The sequence below is a fragment of the Triticum dicoccoides genome, chromosome 1A (assembly GCF_002162155.2).
Source record: "Triticum dicoccoides isolate Atlit2015 ecotype Zavitan chromosome 1A, WEW_v2.0, whole genome shotgun sequence".
NCBI lineage: Eukaryota > Viridiplantae > Streptophyta > Magnoliopsida > Poales > Poaceae > Triticum > Triticum dicoccoides.
In genome coordinates this window covers 14768338-14788060 of record NC_041380.1, presented here as the reverse complement: position 1 = coordinate 14788060, position 19723 = coordinate 14768338, and positions in this window count along the sequence as shown.

The following is a 19723-nucleotide window of genomic DNA, read 5'->3' as shown; positions in this document are numbered from 1 at the left end:
AGCTTGGTGGCAGTGATTGAAGAACTCTGTCAATGACACTATCATCAGGAAGATTAACTCCCAGCTGAGTCAAGTGGTTGTGGTACCCAGACATTCTGAATATATGTTCACTGACAGAACTATTCTCCTCCATTTTACAGCTGTAGAACTTATTGGAGACTTCATATCTCTCAATCTACTTGAAATATTAAGTTCCACTCCTGGAACATCTCATATGCTCCATGACGTTCAAAACGTCGTTGAAGTCCCGGTTCTAAGCCGTAAAGCATGGCAGACTGAACTATCGAGTAGTCATCAGGTTTGCTCTGCCAGGTGTTCACAACATCTGGCGTTGCTCCTGCAGCGGGTTTGTCACCTAGCGGTGCTTCCAGGACGTAATTTTTCTATGCGGCAATGAGGATAATCCTCAAGTTACGGACCCAGTCCGTGTAATTGCTACCATCATCTTTCAACTTAGCTTTCTCTAGGAACGCATTAAAACTAGCAGTGTGACCCGCGCAATTGCGCGGCTAGATCTAGTACATATTTTGATATTGAGTTGATTCTCTAGAAGATATTTGGTTAAATATCAAAAAATATGACCGGCATATATACTCAATGGAAAGACTGCCACGATTTGGTAAACATTTATTTGTACTAATCATATTGTGGTGTGGGTATAAGACTATCAATAGAAGACCAATGGTATTAGGGCTTTGGGCTCATGTGTAAAGCATTGCTCATTTGGTCTTTCCCAGCCATGTCGCTTGATTGACGCCTTTGCTGCACTTGCCACAGTATAATTAGAAACCAAAGCTCTGATTGTCATTGCTTTGAACTTAGGTTCCTGAACCTTTTCATTATGCACCAACTTTCTCCTATCCCACCATAAATACTAGGAACCAATAGCAATTAATTCCATTGAATTTCAAAGATCGAGGACCACACATTCTTCAGCTGGCTGTAGCAATTAATATTCTAGCACAACTTCTCCCGCATGATCCACAACATATGATCAATAGCAAAGTCCAAACCTAGTAACCGACATAGCTCTTTAGCTTTTGCACAAATGAATAACAAGTGATTGGTATCCTCCGCTCCTATACCGCACGTAGGGCATTGCCCACTAACTTTTATATGTCAATTAGCCAAAGTCACCTGACATGGTAGCGAACCTAACAAAGTTTGCTAGAGGAAAAAATTAACTTTAGCAGGACAACTTAAGCTCCAGATCGTCCCCCATATTGGTGAACTCCATGAAGGTCCGATTTGTATTTTCTCCTGATATTTTATTTCCATATTAGCTATGCCACTCCGCAAAGTATGCCGATCTCACTGAGAATCTCCTGTTTTTGCACAAGTTCCATGCTACGAAGTTCGACATATCAAATTCAGGCAACAAAATTGCAAGGATCTGCGCCATATCAACTTGCCAGAACGTTTGAGAAACCAACTCTTCATCCCAACGATCCGTAACAGGGTCAATGAAATCACTTACTTTGGATAGTAAATTGCCTCCACGAGCCGTGATCGCATTCCTGGTAGGTGAGTTAGGGATCCATTCATCGTGCCAAACATCGATCTGACTAGCATCACCAAGACATTAAAAAGTATAGCTCAAAAAAGGTTAATATTGTACTTAAAAAGTGTTAAATATGTATAAGTAATGATGCAAAAAAAACATATATAAAAAAATGTTTCATATGTATACAAAAAATGTACAAGCTGTATGAAAAAATTATATTCAAAACATATATATAAAAGAAGTTCAATTACGTATTTTCAAAAATTAAACGAGCACAAAAAATGTTCCCGGGCCGGCCTTAAACATCTGAACAACCGATAAAAATTAGATGAGAGAACACACTGAACAAAACGCGAGCCTTAAACATCTCTCGCAAAGAACCTGGGCCGGCCTGATTATTTTTCCTTCGATCGCTGGTTCGCTACCTTCTTCTTTTTTTCTCTCGCTGAACGCTTTTTTTGTTTTTCCGTTATTTTTCATAGGTTTTCTTTGTTCTCTTCATGGTTTTTTTCCTTTTCTGTAATCTTTGCTTTTTCATCTGTTTTCCTTGCTTCTTTCTCGATTCTCACCGGTTTTTATTTATCTAAGTTTTCCTCTGTTTCTTTTTTGCTTTTTTCCCCTTTTTTTGTTCTTTTCTTTATTTTCATTGCTTTTTTTTAGTTTTCTCGTTTTCATGTTTTGCATTGTTTTCTTCTGTGTTTCAATATTTTGTTTTTCTTTTCTTGGTTTTTCTTTGTTCTTTGTTAATTTTTATTGGTTACATTTTTGTTCAACACGTGTTAACTTTTTTCCAATACACATTCAAAATATTTCTTATATATCACAAAAAAATTCTGTATACATATTTTAACATATTTGAAAAACTTGATTAACATTTTTCGAAAAGTTATTTTTTAATGTCTACTTTGTTTTCATACACATTGTACATTTTTTGGTATATATCAAACACATAAATTTCTAATACACGTTTAGCATTTTCAGATCCCAGTATAACATTTTTTGAATAAAAGGTCAACAATTTTTTATTTCTTGGTTTCAATATTTTTTTTCTTTGTTTCTTTATTCATTTTTACAGTTTTTCAATACGTTTTGCATTTGTTTCTTATGTTCATGTTTCGTATTTTTTTGTTGTTGTTTATTCATTTTTCTTTATTTCTTTTGTTTGTCGTACTACATTTTTCGTATACGTTAAGAATGTTTTCTGTTACATGTTTAATATTTTTCAAATACAGGTTTAACACTTTTTGAATACATGGTCAAAATTTTTTAAACAATTTTAAAATTCTTGATTAACATTTTTTAACACTCGGTCAACATTTTTTATATTTCATATTTTAAATATTTTCAACTGCTTGATTTACATTTTTCAAATAAAAGACTAACATTTCTTAATATATGGTCAACATTTCTCCTATACATATTTGACATTTTACAAATTCTTGATTAACATTTTTCTAAATCAATACCAATTTTTTTCATACATGGGCAACATTTTTCCTACACATATTTGACATTTTTCAAATGATTTTATGAATATTTTTAAATGCAATAATAAAAAAATTAATACCTGGTCAACATTTGTTTTATACACATTTAACATTTTTCATACAAGGTCAATATTTTTCTATAGACATTTAACATTTTTTCAAATGCTTGATTAACAGTTTTACAAATGTAATGAATATATGTTCAAAAAAAGTATATACATTTAACTTTTTTTTCAAATGCTTGATTAACATTTGGCAAATACAAGTTTAACATTTTTTGAATACAATACAAGATCAATGCTTTTGAATACACGGGCAACATTATTTATATACACATTTAAGAAAAATAAATGCTTGTTTAAATATTTTTTTAAATAACACAATCATATTTTTTCACACACATTGAATATTTCTTGTATACATTTTTCGTACACATGTGAAACATTTTCTATATACACATTCAACATTTTTCAAATGTGTTGTTAACATTTTTTACAATTTTGTATGTAAAGTGTTTTTTGTATTATATTTATTTAGCACATCTGGAAGTATAAATGGAAGTAAAAAGAGAAATAAAAAATGAAATCAAAAAGATAGAGGCCGCGCCGTTCTAGCTAGGAGCCCATCCCCCCTCTCCCCCGCGCCGCTGGCCGCTCCGGCCACGGCGGCCACCAGATCTCGGGGCCGTTCGCCCCGGCCCTTCCCCTTCGGCGCCATGGGGCGCCCGCGCTCTTGCTGCTCCATGCGCTCTGCCCGGTCGTGCTCCAGGGACAGCGTGGGTAGGGGCCTGTCGGTGCCGCGACAGTCTGGATCCAGTGGTCCGTCCACGGTGCCGGTCTCTCAGCCGTCCCTCCCTTCGCCAACGGCTACCCGCGGCTCCCAGCCGCGAATCCTGCAGCGGGGCGAGTGCTCCAAGACGCCCCCCCTTCTGCACGCCGGATATCTCAAGCCCTCTCCCTTTTGGGCGACCCCAGCTTAGATCCATAGTGGTTAGGCCTTCCCCGCAGCCGAGCTCCCCCCGTTCCGGCAATGGCAATGAATGGACGGTGGTCAAGTCCCGGAAGGCGCGGCGCGATAGCTCACGCCCGCTGGGCCGTAGTGCGCACGCGCGCCGGCAGCAGCGAGGCCGCCGGTCCTCCTTCAATGCGGCTGTTGCTGCTGGCCGTGAGGCCTTCTTAAGGCGTTTCCGCGGGCTCTGCTTCAGATGTCTCAGCTCCGAGCACCGGCGCATAGACTGCATAGATCCGCTACACTGCATAGAGTGCAAGCTGCCTAGTCACCGCGCCCGCGACTGCCCCCTGCGGCGTGGTCCGGGCCATCTGCCGCCTGTTCGGGGCCCCGTCCGCGAGCGGCTGCGCTTCCCCTCGCCGGCGCCCCCCGCCCCGGCCATGGAGCGTCCCGCCCACACCGACCCCTCGCGGCGCCCGAGGTCCGGCCACTCGGTGCTGGTCGAGACGCAGGAGATGAAGCACCAGACGTTCCTCCTGCGTCGCCACGCCGTCCTACTCGTCTGCACGGCGGAGCGGCACGCGGCGAGCCCCATGTCGGTGGGTCGCGCTTTCGACACCCACATGCGCACGCCGGCACACCTGCTTCGGGTCACGAGCCACGACCCGGTGGACTTCCTCGTCCATTTCGAGCTGCCGGCGCACCGCGACAACGCCGTCTGCCTCGGCTCCATCGACGTCGACGGCATCTGCTTCACCATCAAGCCCTGGCACGAAGATGATCACGTCGTCCACCAAGACTTTCTGCTCCATGTCCGCGTCGTCATCGAGAAGATGCCCCTGCAGCTTTGGTCCATCAAGGGGGCGGAGAAGGTGCTCGGCAAGAAGTGCATCCTAGATCGGCTCGACTCCAGGACGCTCGAGCGCGGGCACATGAAGACATTCGCATGCTGTGTGTGGGTGTGGGATGTGGTGCTCATCCCCACCAGGCACACGCTCTGGAGCACGACCCGGGGCGCGGGGCGCATTGAGGCCATGCAAGGCTTCTCACCGCCGAGCAGGGAGGTCGCCCCTCCGTCGCGCGTCAAGCGCCATGATCTGCTCATCCACGTCGACCTGGTGGAGGACTGGTCCCCGCTGTCGCCGCGCTCATCACACTCGGCTCAGAGTGGCCTTCCTTCCTCGAGCTCTGAGGAGGGGCGCAAAGTGCCGGAGATCTGGCCCGGAACCTGGACCATACACGTCGAGGATGGCCAAGGGCATGGACGGCGCCACCCTGCCCTGGTGTCGCCTTCTGGCTGCGGTGGCATCCAGCTGGGGCCTCGCCGCGACCACGACGACCACGACAAGGACCGTGGCGGGCGGCGCTCATGGAAGGATACCCTCCTCGGCCGCGACAAGCTCCCCAAGCGAGATGCAGCCCCCGTCACGCGCCAGCGCAGCAGCCGACGGTCCTAAAAGCAACGCCTCCCCTGCCCCTGCTCCCCAAGCCGCCGGCCCAAGGCGGCCCAGCCTCTGAAGACCTCGTGCAGGCCTTCTTCGACTCCATGGGTCGGGACCTCCCGGCGCCCGCGCGTGTGGATGAGGCCCAGCAGGAGCTCGACGAGTCCATCGCCTCTGCTCTCGCCAACCCGCTCGAATTCGCTGCCTGCCGCGCCACCCCACCTCCCATGATCGCCACCAACCTGCAGCTGGGCGCGGTTACGCAGCAGGTGATGCAGCTGCAGATCAACAGAGGCGTGACCGAGGAGGAGCCTCACCACCTCTTCACCGCGGTGCCTCCGCCCATCATCGCCGCTCCGCCACCCCGGCGCCCCTCTGCCCCTCCCAAGACCCGAGTCTCCTCCACCCCGACCAGACAGAGCGCGCGTTAGGCCGCAAACCCGAGCACGGTGCCTGCAGCCCAACGCGCCTCCCTCCTGCTCGTCAAGCAGTTGGGACTGCTTGGCCCAAAGGAGAAGATGACAGCTGAGGTTGCAGAGGCTCTCATCCGGCGCTTCGATGAGCCTCCGACGGACGACGACATTGCGATCATCACGAAGCTCACCCGCCTGGATCCCGATGCTCTCCGCGTCGCGGGCGGTCTCGCTGTCCCGGACGCTGAGGCCAATGCTGTAGTCTAGGCTGCTGACATGGGCGCCTGTTTAGCTACTACTTAGTCTTCATTATGTTAGCTCTCCAACCTCTTCAGCCTTGCAGCAGGCTCTGTAGTAGTAGTTTTCGCCAGCGGTTGGCCTTAAGCCAGCAAGAGTTAGGGTGTGAGTTAGCCATCGTCAGCCCTTCCGGCAGACTGTCAATGTTAGGGATTAGTGGATCGCCTTGCACCGGAGAATTATGGGGTCTATTGGTGGTCTCCGGTGCCCCCCTGTATTGCAGCAAGTGTAATCTGTTGCTATCTTCAATAGAATTGTGTTTGCTGGCGAAGAGATCCATTGTGTTCCATGAATAATAGCCTCTGCACCGTCATGAGCTGGAATGTTAGAGGCCTAAACGCCCCAGCCAAAAGATCTGCAGTTAGAGAAGTGGCAGAGGCCCATCGAACAGCAATCCTATGCCTCTAGGAGACGAAGCTGGAGACGTGGACACGCGAGTATGTGCGTGACATTGGCAGGTTGGCCCTGGAAGGCTGTGCAGTCCTACCCGCCATTGGGACAAGGGGAGGAGCAGCAATCCTATGGAATAAGAATGTCGCCCGATTGGAAACTCATGCAATCGGCTGCTTCTCGATCACAGCGAAGGTGACGATGACACAGGGCAACATCAACTTCTGGTTAACCATAGTGTATGGGCCAACTGATGATGCAAGGAATGATGATTTCCTGACAGAGATGATTCATGCAGCCCCGCCAGCGGGAGAGCCATGGCTGATCAACGGCGACTTCGACGTCATCTACGAGGCCAGGGACAAGAATAACCTGAACCTGAATCGAAGGCTGATGGGTAGATTCAGAGTGGCACTCGACATAGCGCACCTCAGAGAAATCAAATGCAAGAACCGGAGATTTACCTGGACTAGCGAGCGTCAGGATCCCACCATGGTCAGCATCGACAAGGTCTTCTGCAACACCGAGTGGGAGGCCATGTTTCCAGCACATATGCTTCTAGCTGCCTCAACTGCATGCTCCGATCACTGCCCCCTTGTCTTGGCCAGCTCCACTACACCGCGCAAAAGGCCGACTTTCAAGTTTGAATCTTTCTGGCCCAGATTCCCGTGTTTCCAGGAAACAGTTCAACGAGCCTGGCAGCGGCCTGTGAACCATGACTGCCCGATCGCACGGCTCAAGGTCAAGTTGAGAAGAACTGCTGCGGACCTGAAAATTTGGGCTCGCACTCTTTTCAGCGACGCAAAAAATCAGTTCCACCTGGCGTGCGAGGTAATCTTGCGGCCTGAGGTGACGCAAGAGCGGAGAAGACTGCCAGATGCAGAATTTCAGCTGGGCTGGCAACTGAAGCAAAGGCTGCTCGGATTAGCAGCGATTGAGCGTGCCAGAAAGAGACAGGCATCCAGAATCACATGGCTGCGAGCGGGTGATGCAAAGACTGCTTTCTTTCAGGCTAAGATCAACTCCAGGAGGCGAAAAAATCACATCTACTCGCTGCAGACTCATACTGGAACTGCCCTCGACCATGAAGCCAAAGCAACAACCGCACACCAGCATTTCAGCAACTTGCTAGGCTCCAGAATCAGTAGAGTCAACACAATAAACTGGGAAGAGCTGCATCTCCCCTCTGTCAGCAACGAGGGACTTGATAACCCATTCACTGAGGCCGAGGTTTGGGCAGCGATTGTGGCTTCACCGGCAGATAAAGCACCGGGTCCTGACGGCTTCTCGGGGATGTTCTTCAGATCTTGCTGGAGCCTGATCAAAAATGATATAATGGCCGTGTTCCACCACTTCTATCACGTTGCGTACGGCAGTTTCGCAGACCTAAACACGGCCATGATCGCCCTCATCCCAAAGAAAGACGGCGCCGCCAGCATGGGGGATTTCCGGCCTATAAGTCTAGTTCACTCCATTGGCAAACTGATCTCTAAAGTGTTGTCCATGCGGCTAGCCACTGTAATCAGCAAGATCATCTCGCCGACGCAGACGGCATTCCAGAAGAACAAATGCATTCATGATAGTTACCTCTATGTCCAAAACACCATTAGAGCGCTGCACCGTGCCAAAACCCCAGCACTGCTGTTGAAGATTGACATTGCGAGAGCTTTCGATAGTGTCTCCTGGGAGTACATTATTGAACTCATGTGCAAACTGGGATTCCCCGCACGCTGGCGCGACTGGATCACCCTGCTGCTCTCGTCCTCGTCATCGTCGTGCCTGATCAACGGCATCCCTGGCAACCGCATCGACCATCTTAGGGGGCTACGGCAGGGGGACCCTCCGTCCCCGTTGCTCTTCATCCTCTACATCGACCCGCTACATCGGCTCCTGGAGGCGGCCACGCGCTTCGGTGCCCTCTCACCAATCCCTGGCTCAGCAGCAAGGATGCGGACAAGCCTCTACGCTGACGACGCTGTCATCTTCGCCAACCCTAGTCGACTGGAGGTGGATAGTCTGTTACAAATTCTAGCTAGCTTCGGCGACGCCACCGGTCTGCGTGTCAACCTTGCCAAATCCTCTGCAGTACCCATTAGCTGCCATGAAATTGACCTCAATCATGTTCTGCATGGCTTCGGGGGTGCAACAGTCTCCTTTCCAGTCAAGTATCTAGGTCTCCCTCTGACCACCGGTAGAACTAAGCTAGTTCACCTGCAGTTCATCTTAGACCGGATCAGAGCTAGGCTCGCCAGATGGAAAGGCCGGCTTCTCCCGCTGGCAGGGCGCAGAGTCCTCGTCAAGTGCGTCCTTTCAGCCATGCCAACATTCGCCCTCTCAGTGCTGCGCGTGCCAAAGAAATTCTTCAAAGAGATAGACAAGGTTAGGCGACGCTTCCTGTGGGCGCACGACCAGGAGATCAGCGGCGGCAAGTGCAAGGTGGCATGGAGGGCGGTGACCACGCCGGAGGCCAGAGGAGGCTTGGGTATCCACGATCTCTCGGCATTCGCCAGAGCTCTGCGACTTCGCTGGCTTTGGCTGTGCTGGGCAGACCCATCCAGGCCCTGGGTTGGCACCGGCACCCCGTGTGATGACGCAGACCGTGCCCTTTTTGCCGCGTCTACAGTGGTGACCATCGGCGATGGACGGACTGCCTCCTTCTGGTTCTGCCCATGGCTTGATGGCAGGATTCTATGGCAGGAATACCCTGAGGTTTTTGCATGGTCCAGGCGCAAGAACAGATCAGTTTGCGACGCACTTCATGAAGACAGATGGCTCCATGATCTCAGACATGGTAGCTTCGAAGGCATCCTGCCACAAATCGTGCAGATGGCCCGAGTCATTAGGCAGGCTCGGATCACCATCCAGGCAGGCACAGCCGACAGCATCAGATGGACGCGGGGCGGCTCTGGACAGTTCACCGTCAAGACGGCCTATAATGCCCAGTTTGAAAGTACAAGGCCCAGCGAATTCCGGGAGATGATCTGGAAGATCTGGGCTCCGGGCAAGATCAAAATGTTCCTCTGGTTGCTGCACTTGGACCGTCTATGGTGCAATGACAGACTGCAAAGGAGAGGATGGGAGAACGACTACTTCTGCCATCTCTGTACGCGAAACCTAGAAACCTCGGTGCATCTTTTCTGGGAGTGCCCGGTCTCACTCAGGGTTTGGAGCACTGTAGCAAGGTGGAGAGGGTGTGGCGCCCTAGATCACACATCTTGGCCCCCAGCCAACTCCACCACGGCGACAATCCAGAGTATCATCAACTCCACCACCCCCGAAAGCAGAAAAGGCATCAAGTCCATGTTAGTTCTGGTCGTCTGGCACATTTGGCTCGAGCAAAATGGCTGCGTCTTCAGACGCAAGCAGGCGTGCGTGAAAAACATCATTGATGGCTGCAGAAGAGACCTGGAGCAATGGAGGCTTGCTGGTGCAAGATGTGTGGAGAGCCCATTCGGGGAAGAACCGTGAGATAAAAACATAGTATGCTGGGTAGGGCAACCGAGCACTAGTGCTTGGATGCATGTATCTTTCTGGATCTCTCTCTTGCAACTTTGATCGCTTGATCACCCTTTATAACACCTCTCTCTGCTAAATCAAATGAAAACCAGCTATGCTGGGTAGCTTCAAAAAAAAATCAAAAAGATGAAAAAAGAAACAAGGAAACATGGCAGTAGCCTCCCGCGTGGCTGGGCCGGTCCATCTGTAGATCCTTCTACGCGAGAGCTTTCCCTCTGTCTCGCAGTAAGCGAAACATAGGAGCACCCAACAACACGCGTCTGGTTGGCCTTGGACGCTCTATTCGTTTGTCTCACGGCCATGCAACCATTCAGATTATGAGCGAGGGTTTACCCATTGGTTTTCTTTTCCGGATTCTCATCCGGTTTATATTTCTTTCCATTCTCTGGCGCTACTGCTTTCCTTCTTTTGTATGGTCTCCTTTATGATATTTATTTTGTTTCCAATTATTTATATAAATTTTTATTCTGTCCCTGTTTTCTGTTGTCTTTTTATCTTGTTCTAAATTTTAAACATATAAGATTTCATAAAAAATATCAAAAGATTAATAAACATGATTTTTTTATATATTTATGACTAATTTATAGTATCTTAGCATATATAAAATTTGTTGTTTTAAAAAATTGTGTACAATTTTAAAATAAAAAATTAAAGATGTGTACATTTTTATAAATCAGATAACACTTTTTAATCCGCTAAAAATGATAACACAAGATTTAAGAAATCCATCTAATTTTTTAAAAAGTATAAACACTTTTTCACAATACATTTTTGTGAATGTCAAAAAACCCCGTGGCCAGTTTTTCTCGGAGGCAGGAGTGCCTTTTTTCGATCGTTTCTTCCTAATAGCATATTCTCTTTTGAGAACAACTCGGTGGGTGCCCCTTGGGGGCTTCCATAGAGGGTACTTCCTGCCCACGCTAGGGCTACCACATGGCAAGGGGAGCAAACATGAGGTTTTTCCCATTTTATGCGTATTTCTTGTTTTTTGCATGTACAGGCAAAATGTGGAAGTACATGTTACATTGTATGTACTACTCATATGTTTGCTCCACTGTATGTGTGGTCTCGCGGTGCATGCAGTTGTGCACCCATGTGGAAGTTGCTTCCACGCTGGGTACAAGTGTGTTGAACAACTTAGGTCACGTTCAGAGCACAAATTAATACTAGTTTGATGCACATGTTAGTTCTCATAGGTTAGTGCGAACTATACTACAGTTGGGGGTACAACCTGCGCTTGTAAAAAAGTTTGTTGAAAACTATAAACGAAAAGAGCACAATGGTGAAAATTGTTTGTAATTTCGACATACTGTTTAGGAGATATTGTAGTTTTTAAAACAGATTTAGAAAAAAAAAACATACCAGCCCTCTCATCCCTTCCACGACTAAGAGAAAACCCACTAAAACCCCATGATGGCGGCAAATGACGCACGTGTGCATCTCCACTTGTCGCCACCAGCGAAGTTTAGAATGACCTTACAAGGATACCGCTTAACTATGATTTCGTTCTCTTTCCTGTGCTAGAGGAGCACACACAACCCACTAGTTGAGCCGGCCCAAATGTGTGTTTTAGTGTCCCTTGCATGGTGACATGGCTTGTGTGTTTTAGCATTTTGGGCTACCGAATGGTTCGCAACCGCCTTTTCAGTTCTCGAGGGTGGCCATCCGGGAGCAACAATGAACCAACTCCGACGACGATAAGACATGACTGCCACCTGATGCCACCACCATCTATGGGTTCCACGGTGGAGATGATCCATGAGAGCGGGGAACCATGACAGCAATAAGATGGTGTGGCTTCACACACATACAGTGAAACCCCCTTCTCTCATGGTCTCACCTTATGGACTTGCAATATATATACTCCTCCCGTCCGGGCTTATTAGACTCCTCTTATTTTGGATCAAAATTTGACCATTAATTTTAACTAATAAAATATAAGTTAGATCTGACAAAAATTATACCATGAGAAACCTCTTTCGGATACAAATCCAAGAATATACCTTTTGTAACATGTACTTACGTTTTGCTCGTCATATGGATGGTTAAAATTTGAACCAAAATACAAGGAGTCCTACAAACCAGAAGGGAGGGAGTACTCCCTTCCAGTGGCGGAGCTTCATGGGGGCCAACCTGGGCGGTGGCCCCCCAGCTCATAGGAAAATACATGTATATATCTTAGTTTCAGGCCTATTTTTACACCAAAAATCAACTTATTCTTGCCCAAGCTCCGCCACTGCTCCCTTCATCATTCCATAGTATAGACGGCATCTGTCTGTGTACTCAATTGTACGTAGCTAGCACGTACGGCAACCGTGCACGCATGCATGTGTTGCCACTGTCATGCAATAAGCACTTGCACGCTTGCCACGCATTAATTTTCTGGTTGACAGGCAGCTCCAGCCCACGTCTACGCGCACATACGTACGTCCATCGGGTATGCACGTATGGTGACCTGACCGGGCATGCAACTGCACGGCTGCAAAATAATTAATCCTATGTATACGTACGCACGCGTAGGGTTATAAATTAGTCTTTGAACTTGATGTTATGCTTGACCTTGGATTAGAAGAAACTCATGAAGGATCGGGCTGCACTTGGCAAAGCTCATGAAGGATCGGTCCGAATAATTTTGATAGCAGTTCCATGAACAATCCTTTGTGTGATTTGGGTAATCAGGCTCTGGCTCGGCTAGACAAAATCATATAGGTATATTGTCGGAATCAGGGCTCTCGGAACCCAAGAAGGTTTGAACACTGGGGTATACCCGCTACCTTCGCTAAGCCCTGTCTCGCAACAGTGGCGAAGCCACGTTCAAGCGGTGTGGTCACTTGACCACACAACATTTTGGTGAAACTCTTAACTACAAGTAAAAATTATGCAGAAGATGGTAGAAAATTTGTAAATACACATGTATTTGACATCACAAGTTTAAACCGCCACTGTCTCGCAACCCACTGTCTCACGGCGACGCTCTGACGTGCTCGAGCTAAAGAAGAAGGAGAGTAGACACGGCAGTTCACCCAGGTTCGGGCCATCTTGCGGTGTAAGACTCTACTCCTGCTTTGTGGTTGGATTGCCTCGCGAGGGAGGATGAGTATGAGAATACAAGGGGGAGTGAGTTGCCTCCGGAGGGATCTTGTAATCAATCCCTCTCTACGGTGGCACCCTGCCCTTACTTATACTGGCCATGGTCCTCTTCCCCTGAAAACACTCGGCGGAAAGGGTTGCCACAACGGCCAGTTTGAAGGGGGGCAGGAGTACAACTAGCTTATGTTGACTAAAGGTGGTCTTCGTCTGCAAAAGCCTCCTGCCATGACGCGTCGGTGGGCTCGGTGATGACTTCCGTCCTGGCGAGCCCGCCGTCTTGGCCTTCTTGCACCAAATGGGTAAGCCTTGGGGATTGCTTCGGGAACCGGTGCGCTGCCCTTGCTCCCTTAGCACAAAAGAGGAGAACCTCCGTATCTGCGCTTGTTGACGCTCTCCTAGCTTCGCTTGTCGCTGCGCGCGTCACCCACGTGAAGACGCAGGGCCGCGCGATTCTGCAGCATGATCCTTGGCTTGTACGCGTCCACGAGGGGCCTCGAGAGGCAGCCTTGGGAAGCCACCTCGCGAGGCTCTTGATGGCACCTGATGATGCACCCCTCGCGAGGTAAGGTCCTCGCAAGGGTCCTGCTCGTGAGGCTCTGGCGGTGGGCCTGCCTTGGTCCTCCTGGTGGCGCCGCGTACTGGGCTGTAGGCAGACGGGCCTGGGTAACCCCAATCCCACGGGCCCAAGATATATGTATCGAAATGTGCTTACTAAACTATATATTCAGGCTTTATCTCAGCTTGTTCAGGGCCGAAGACAGGCTCAAACTGTGGCAAAATCGAGTCAAAGTTGAATAGGCCATGGAGCTCAAACTTTTTTAAACCCTACATGTAAACTTTCAAATTGACAAGTGCATGATTTAGTTAATCTCTAGCTTTCTTAACAAACAAAATTAATCAATGAAGATGACATATTTAGCTCGTGCGAATCAACCTGTGATTGAATGGTTAGGAGGCACACCCCGTCAGAGTTTAAGTCCTAGACTTGACACTGGTGTTCACATTTTCCTGGTTTTATTTCAAGCCTTCCGACGATGTGTGTTTAGTGGGAAGAGGCGTTTCCATCGATTACGAAGGCGTATGTGTCAACTTCGTCAATCTCAAGATGATGTGTCACATGCTTACGTGCGTTTATAGGAATGAATGTACGTGCATATGTATGAGTGTCTGCGCCTGTATTGTGTTAAAAAATTACCTCATAACAGAGTGCCATGTTCCGCTAATTAAATGGTTCACTTACACTTGGCAAAACTCATTATGTTTTTTTGTTTCATCAGGAAGGTTATAGTGGTAGATCCGGTGTAAAGTTGTGGTGGATGGTTAGGAGAATAGTGATACTTCCAACCCATCAGGTTCAAGTCCTAGATCAGATGCTCGTATTTTCCTAGATTTATTTTAGGCCTTTCAGCGATAGGCATTTAGTGGGAGAAAACGTTTCCGTTGAATACGAAGACGTCGGTAGCGACTTCATCAATCTCAAAATAATGTGTCGACTTAGTCTCTCAGACGTGCTCACAAAAGTAAGTTATGTGTGTGTGCGTTTATAGAAATGAGTGTATGTGCGCATGTATAAGTGTCTGTGTTTGTACAGTATTAAAGAAAACAATACCACTTGAAAATGGAACACCCTCCACCACACACACTTCAAGCAGTCACTCCTTTCATCCTATAATGTAAGACAATTTTGCAAACTTGTTTTGCTTACAAAAATATCTTACATTGTGGGATGAATGAAATAGAAACGAGCAGAGAAAGTACATATGGTGGCCGGGCTCAAGAGAGCTCGTTCTTGTTTCAACGAAATACAGTTTCCATATTCCAAAATAATATGAAAAGAAATACAAATAAGCATATATGTATGTATGTATGAAATTTCATAAACATGTATGTTCACATGTGATGTACAAAATATAAAATACATAGATTAAAATGGCATTTTTCTTTGTTATATTTGAGTCAAAATTTTCCTTTTTGTGTAGTCCGTAAATAATCATATTATTTAATAAAACTTTACAGATACTTAGAGAACATGCATGTGCATTTGTAAAAACTAACATTTATTTATATATATATATATCACCCTGGGTGAGGAATAGTTATTCTTCATCCCCCTCTATTTTACCATCAATGCACCGTAATTTTACTTTCCGTAAGTTTTGTCTTATTTCCGACGCAAAAAGAGATCGTAAGAAAATATATAATCGTCGTAAAAATATATTTTATGTTATGTAAAATTACAAATGTAAAAATATAGTCTAAAATACACATAAACTACAAAAAATTTTGTCTTATGACCTATATTTTTATTTTCTTATATCAAATTTTACATAGTGAATCAATAGAAATGTAACTATTTGAATTCGAAACATAATTTAATTATGAAATGATCGTAAAATTACCTCGGTGAAGAATAACTTATTTTGCACCCTGGGTGATAAATAGTACTATATGGGGTAACTACCACCGGGTGGTAGGATGGATTTTCCCTATATATATATATAGTACTATATGGTAGTATATGAGACATATAGGGTAACTACCACCGGTGGTAGGATGGATTTTCCCTATATATATATATGGAGTTTTCCCTTTTAAAACAGGCTCCTTATAACCCTTCTTATAAAACGTTGCGTTTCAACTTTCAAATAAGTAAAAAAAAAGGCATAGGCCCCTCTTGTGGACCTTGCACTACATTCAAACCAAAGAAGCGGGAGCAACTAGTTAACGAGCGCTCTTTCGGGAGCCTTGTAACGATCAGCGCCACTTGTCGTGCTTTCAGCCATTCACCACGTGTCTCGTTCTGGACGCTTCCTCCGGATTTTATTTTTTTATTTTTTCGCACGCATTTTCGGCTTTTTAAACGGGGGGTTTCGACGTTTTGGTTTTCCCCTGTCTTCCGTAGCTTTTCGACCAAAAAAAATTGCGCGAAAAAACGCGTTTTCTTTTTTTTTCCTTTCGCAGAAGTCATGGTTTTTTCCATGAGAGTCACGGCCGTTCCTTTCGGAAACGAAAAAAACGCGTTTTTTGTTTTTTTTCTTTCGCGAGAGTCATGGTTTTGCTTCCGCGAGAGTCACGACCCTGCCTCTCGAAAAGGGAAAAAACGCGTTTTCTGTTTTTTTTTTCTTTCACGAGAGTCATGATTTTGCTTCCGCGAGAGGCGCGGTTGTGATTTCGCGAGAGTCACAGCCGTGCCTCTCAGAAAGGGAAACAAACACGTTTTATGTCTTTTTTCTTTCGCGAGAGTCACGATTTTGCTTCTGCGAGAGGCACAGTGTGCTTTCGCGAGTGTCACGGCCGTGCCTCTCGGAAACGGAAAAAAACGTGTTTTCTATTTTTTTCCTTCCACGAGTTACGGTTTTGCTTCTACGAGAGGCACGGGTGTGATGTCGCGAGAGGCACGGGCGTGCCTTTTTCGGAAAGGGAAAAAAACCGTGCTCCCGATACGGTTTTTTTGTCCGTTTTTTTTCATGAAAAAATCGTCAAAACCTAACAAGATAGGATCTAGTTTTGAAGATATCGACGCGAGGAATCCAATGGTGAAAACAGTTTGAGATTTGGACGCACGGTTTAAAAGATAAAACGTTTTGAATAAACGAATCTTAGAAAAAAAAGGAAAAACTCTCAGGTTGCGACAAGTGATGCACTGCATGTGCGCCACTTGTCACGACCTGTGAAAGTGGAGTGTTCTTTACAATGAGTACTCCTTAATTAGTGATTTGCAAAGAAACAGCGGAATTTTTTTGTTTGAGCATCAGTACAGACACAAGCGCTCATATACACGCGCATACACTCACCCCCATGAACGCACACACGCACACCCTACTCCTATGAGCACCTCCGAGAGACTGAGCCGGCATATCATCTTGAGATTTACGAAGTCAACGTAGGCGCCTCGTCGTCGACGGGAACGTCTCCTTCCACTGAAAGCGCATCGCCGAAAATCCTGAAATAAATTCAGAAATAATGTGAGCACCAGGATTTGAACCCTCATGGGTTGAGAATACCACTGTTCACCTAACCAATTCAACCACAGGTTGATTCGCAAAGAAGCAGCGAAATTAAAACCCGCAATGAACAAATTCAACAAACCATAGAAAAGTCAAACCTAAAAACAAATATGACCAACGTCAAAACATTAAAGAGAAAAAGGCGCGGCGTGGCAAAGCGTGCGTCTAGTGGATAGCCATAGGCCATAGCTCCCTCTTTCTTCTTTGCTATAAGCTTGGGTACCAACGACTTCTCTTATCATATCCAAGAGTCCGAGGTAAGATACTCCCTCCGTTTGGAATTACTTGTCGCAGAAATGGATGTATCTAGATGTATTTTAGTTCTAGATACATCCATATCCGAGACAAGTAATTCTAGATGTATTTTAGTTCTAGATACATCCATATCCGAGACAAGTAATTCCGAACGGAGGGAATAGATGTTAAGTACAGTAATTAGCTACTCCTTTCGTTTTATAATATAAGACGTTTTTTAACACTGCGCTAGTGTTTAAAAATGTCTTACATTATGAGACGGAGTACTATCAAACCCTGCCACGTGGTTGTGAACGAAGATCTCTACGACCTTGCTTTGATTTCACCGTGGAGGTAGCCACGTGCACATCCTTGTCACCGGTGAATCTACCCACAAGCTAGAGCTAGAGCTAGAGCTAGAGCTAGAGCTAGGTTGGTGGTACCATACCATATGCATCATGCATAATGCACGCATGACGTACGGACACGTTACGATGCTAGCGTACAGTGGAGGTTGTTGTCCGCTCAGCATGTGACGAGAGGGACGTGCTGTGCCAGATCATGCATGGAGCTTCTTCTCAGCGGCAATGGCGGCCCCGCACCCGGCCCGTGCACGACAGAACCGACGTGTACGTACATGCCGGGGCTTGCCGTTCCTAAATATAAAAGAGCTTGCATTTGATATGTAGTAAGAGCAACTCTAATGGGATGACCTATTTCGTCCGCCTGTGTCTGTTTGGGTCGGTGTAGACAAAAATGACGGCCCAAGGCGCCGACTCAAATTTAAATCGTGTCCGCCTGGCGTCCGCGCCGACCCATTTCCGGCCCAAAATTGCGTCTGAAATGCGTCGGCGCGGACGCGAAGTGAAAGCGCCGCACGTCTTCTCGCCGTCCGCCGCGTCTTCACCTGGCGGCCACCCAACCGCCACCGGTCGTCTTATTTATGACGACCACCGACAGCGGGCCCAAGCGTCAACCAGTGGAAGCGTCCTTTTTCAACCACGCGTGCGGCGGGGTCGGCTTCATCCACTTCTCCCGTCCACATCTGGCCCCCCCACCACTCCCTTTGCTTCCTCGCCGGCGACCGCAAACCCTAGCGCGCCCATGGGCCTCTTTGGCAGCAGCAAGGGCAAGGGCACCCCCGGCGCCTCGTCCTCCCGTGCTCCCCTTCCTCCTCCTCCTTCGGCGGCGACGCGTTTCCGCCCTGGTCACCGGCGCCTGCACATCCTGGTGCACCAAGCGCGGTGGCACTGAGAGTATAGGCAGCCATTGTCGTACCCCGATGTCACGCTGCCGCGCCGTTGGCATCTGGATCCGCAGCGGATCCCGGTGCCGACGGTTCCGTGTACCCAGCGGGCGCACGACGACGAGGTGTGCAGGCGCTGCGCGCAGCTCACGCCGGAGCAGCGTCGGCTGCCAGAGTACGTCGCCGATTCCACCAACTGGGAGGCGTGGTTCGCCCTCGAACACGAGGAGCAACGACGCTCGGGTGTCGACGCCGTCCTGCCGCCGTTCCCACCGCCGCCCCCGCAGGTAGAGCCGGAGGACATGGAGGCGGAGGCGGAGTACCAAGCCACCCTCAAGGAGGCCCTGCAGCACGCGCTGGAGGCTAGCCGCCTCGAGGAGGGCGTGCACTGGGATGGGCTGGAGCAAGCCCTTGCCCTGTCGGCGGCGGGGCACTCCGTCAACAACCCGCTCTTCGTACTGCCACCGCCACCGTCGCCGCCCATCCAGCCGAAGCCGGAGCCGACGCGTAAGCGCTCCCCGCCTCCACCCACTTGGCCGGAGGAGGCCTCTCGTGAATGGGCCAGTACCGCGAGTGGGTGAGCGCGCCTCCCATCCAGTTCGCCGCGACGCCGGAGGATGAGGTGGCCCACCTCGAGCGATGAAAGGAGCACTGGCTCCGCCAGGAGCAGGCCGACGGCGAGGAGCAGATTGCGCTACGAGGCCATGCTCCAACTCGGCGCGGAGGTGCTCCGACTCGAGGAGGAGGAGGAGCGCGCGCGGCTTGCCGCAATGCTGCCGCCGCAGCAGACGCTGGAGGAGGTTGCCCTGGCAGCATGCCAGGCGGCGTTCGGGTGGGCTGGCCCTGCTCCGGTCTTCATCGACCTCACCGAGGACGGCGTCGTCGACGACAAGGGCAAGAGCAAGGCCGGCGACGTCTAGGGCAGTGTGCGGGGCGGCAGCAGGTGGTCGCGGACTTTTTTAAATGTTCTATTTAATGTTTATTAGATTTAGGTGGACTTTGGCCGGCGTTTGACCGGCCACATTATGTTTAATTATGTTTATTTCGTGCATTTTTTCCACGACGGCATATTTGGGTCGGCCTCACCGTTGAGCGGTCAAGCCGATCCATTTTAAAAGGCGGACGCGCACGTCCGCCTGGCCAACCCAA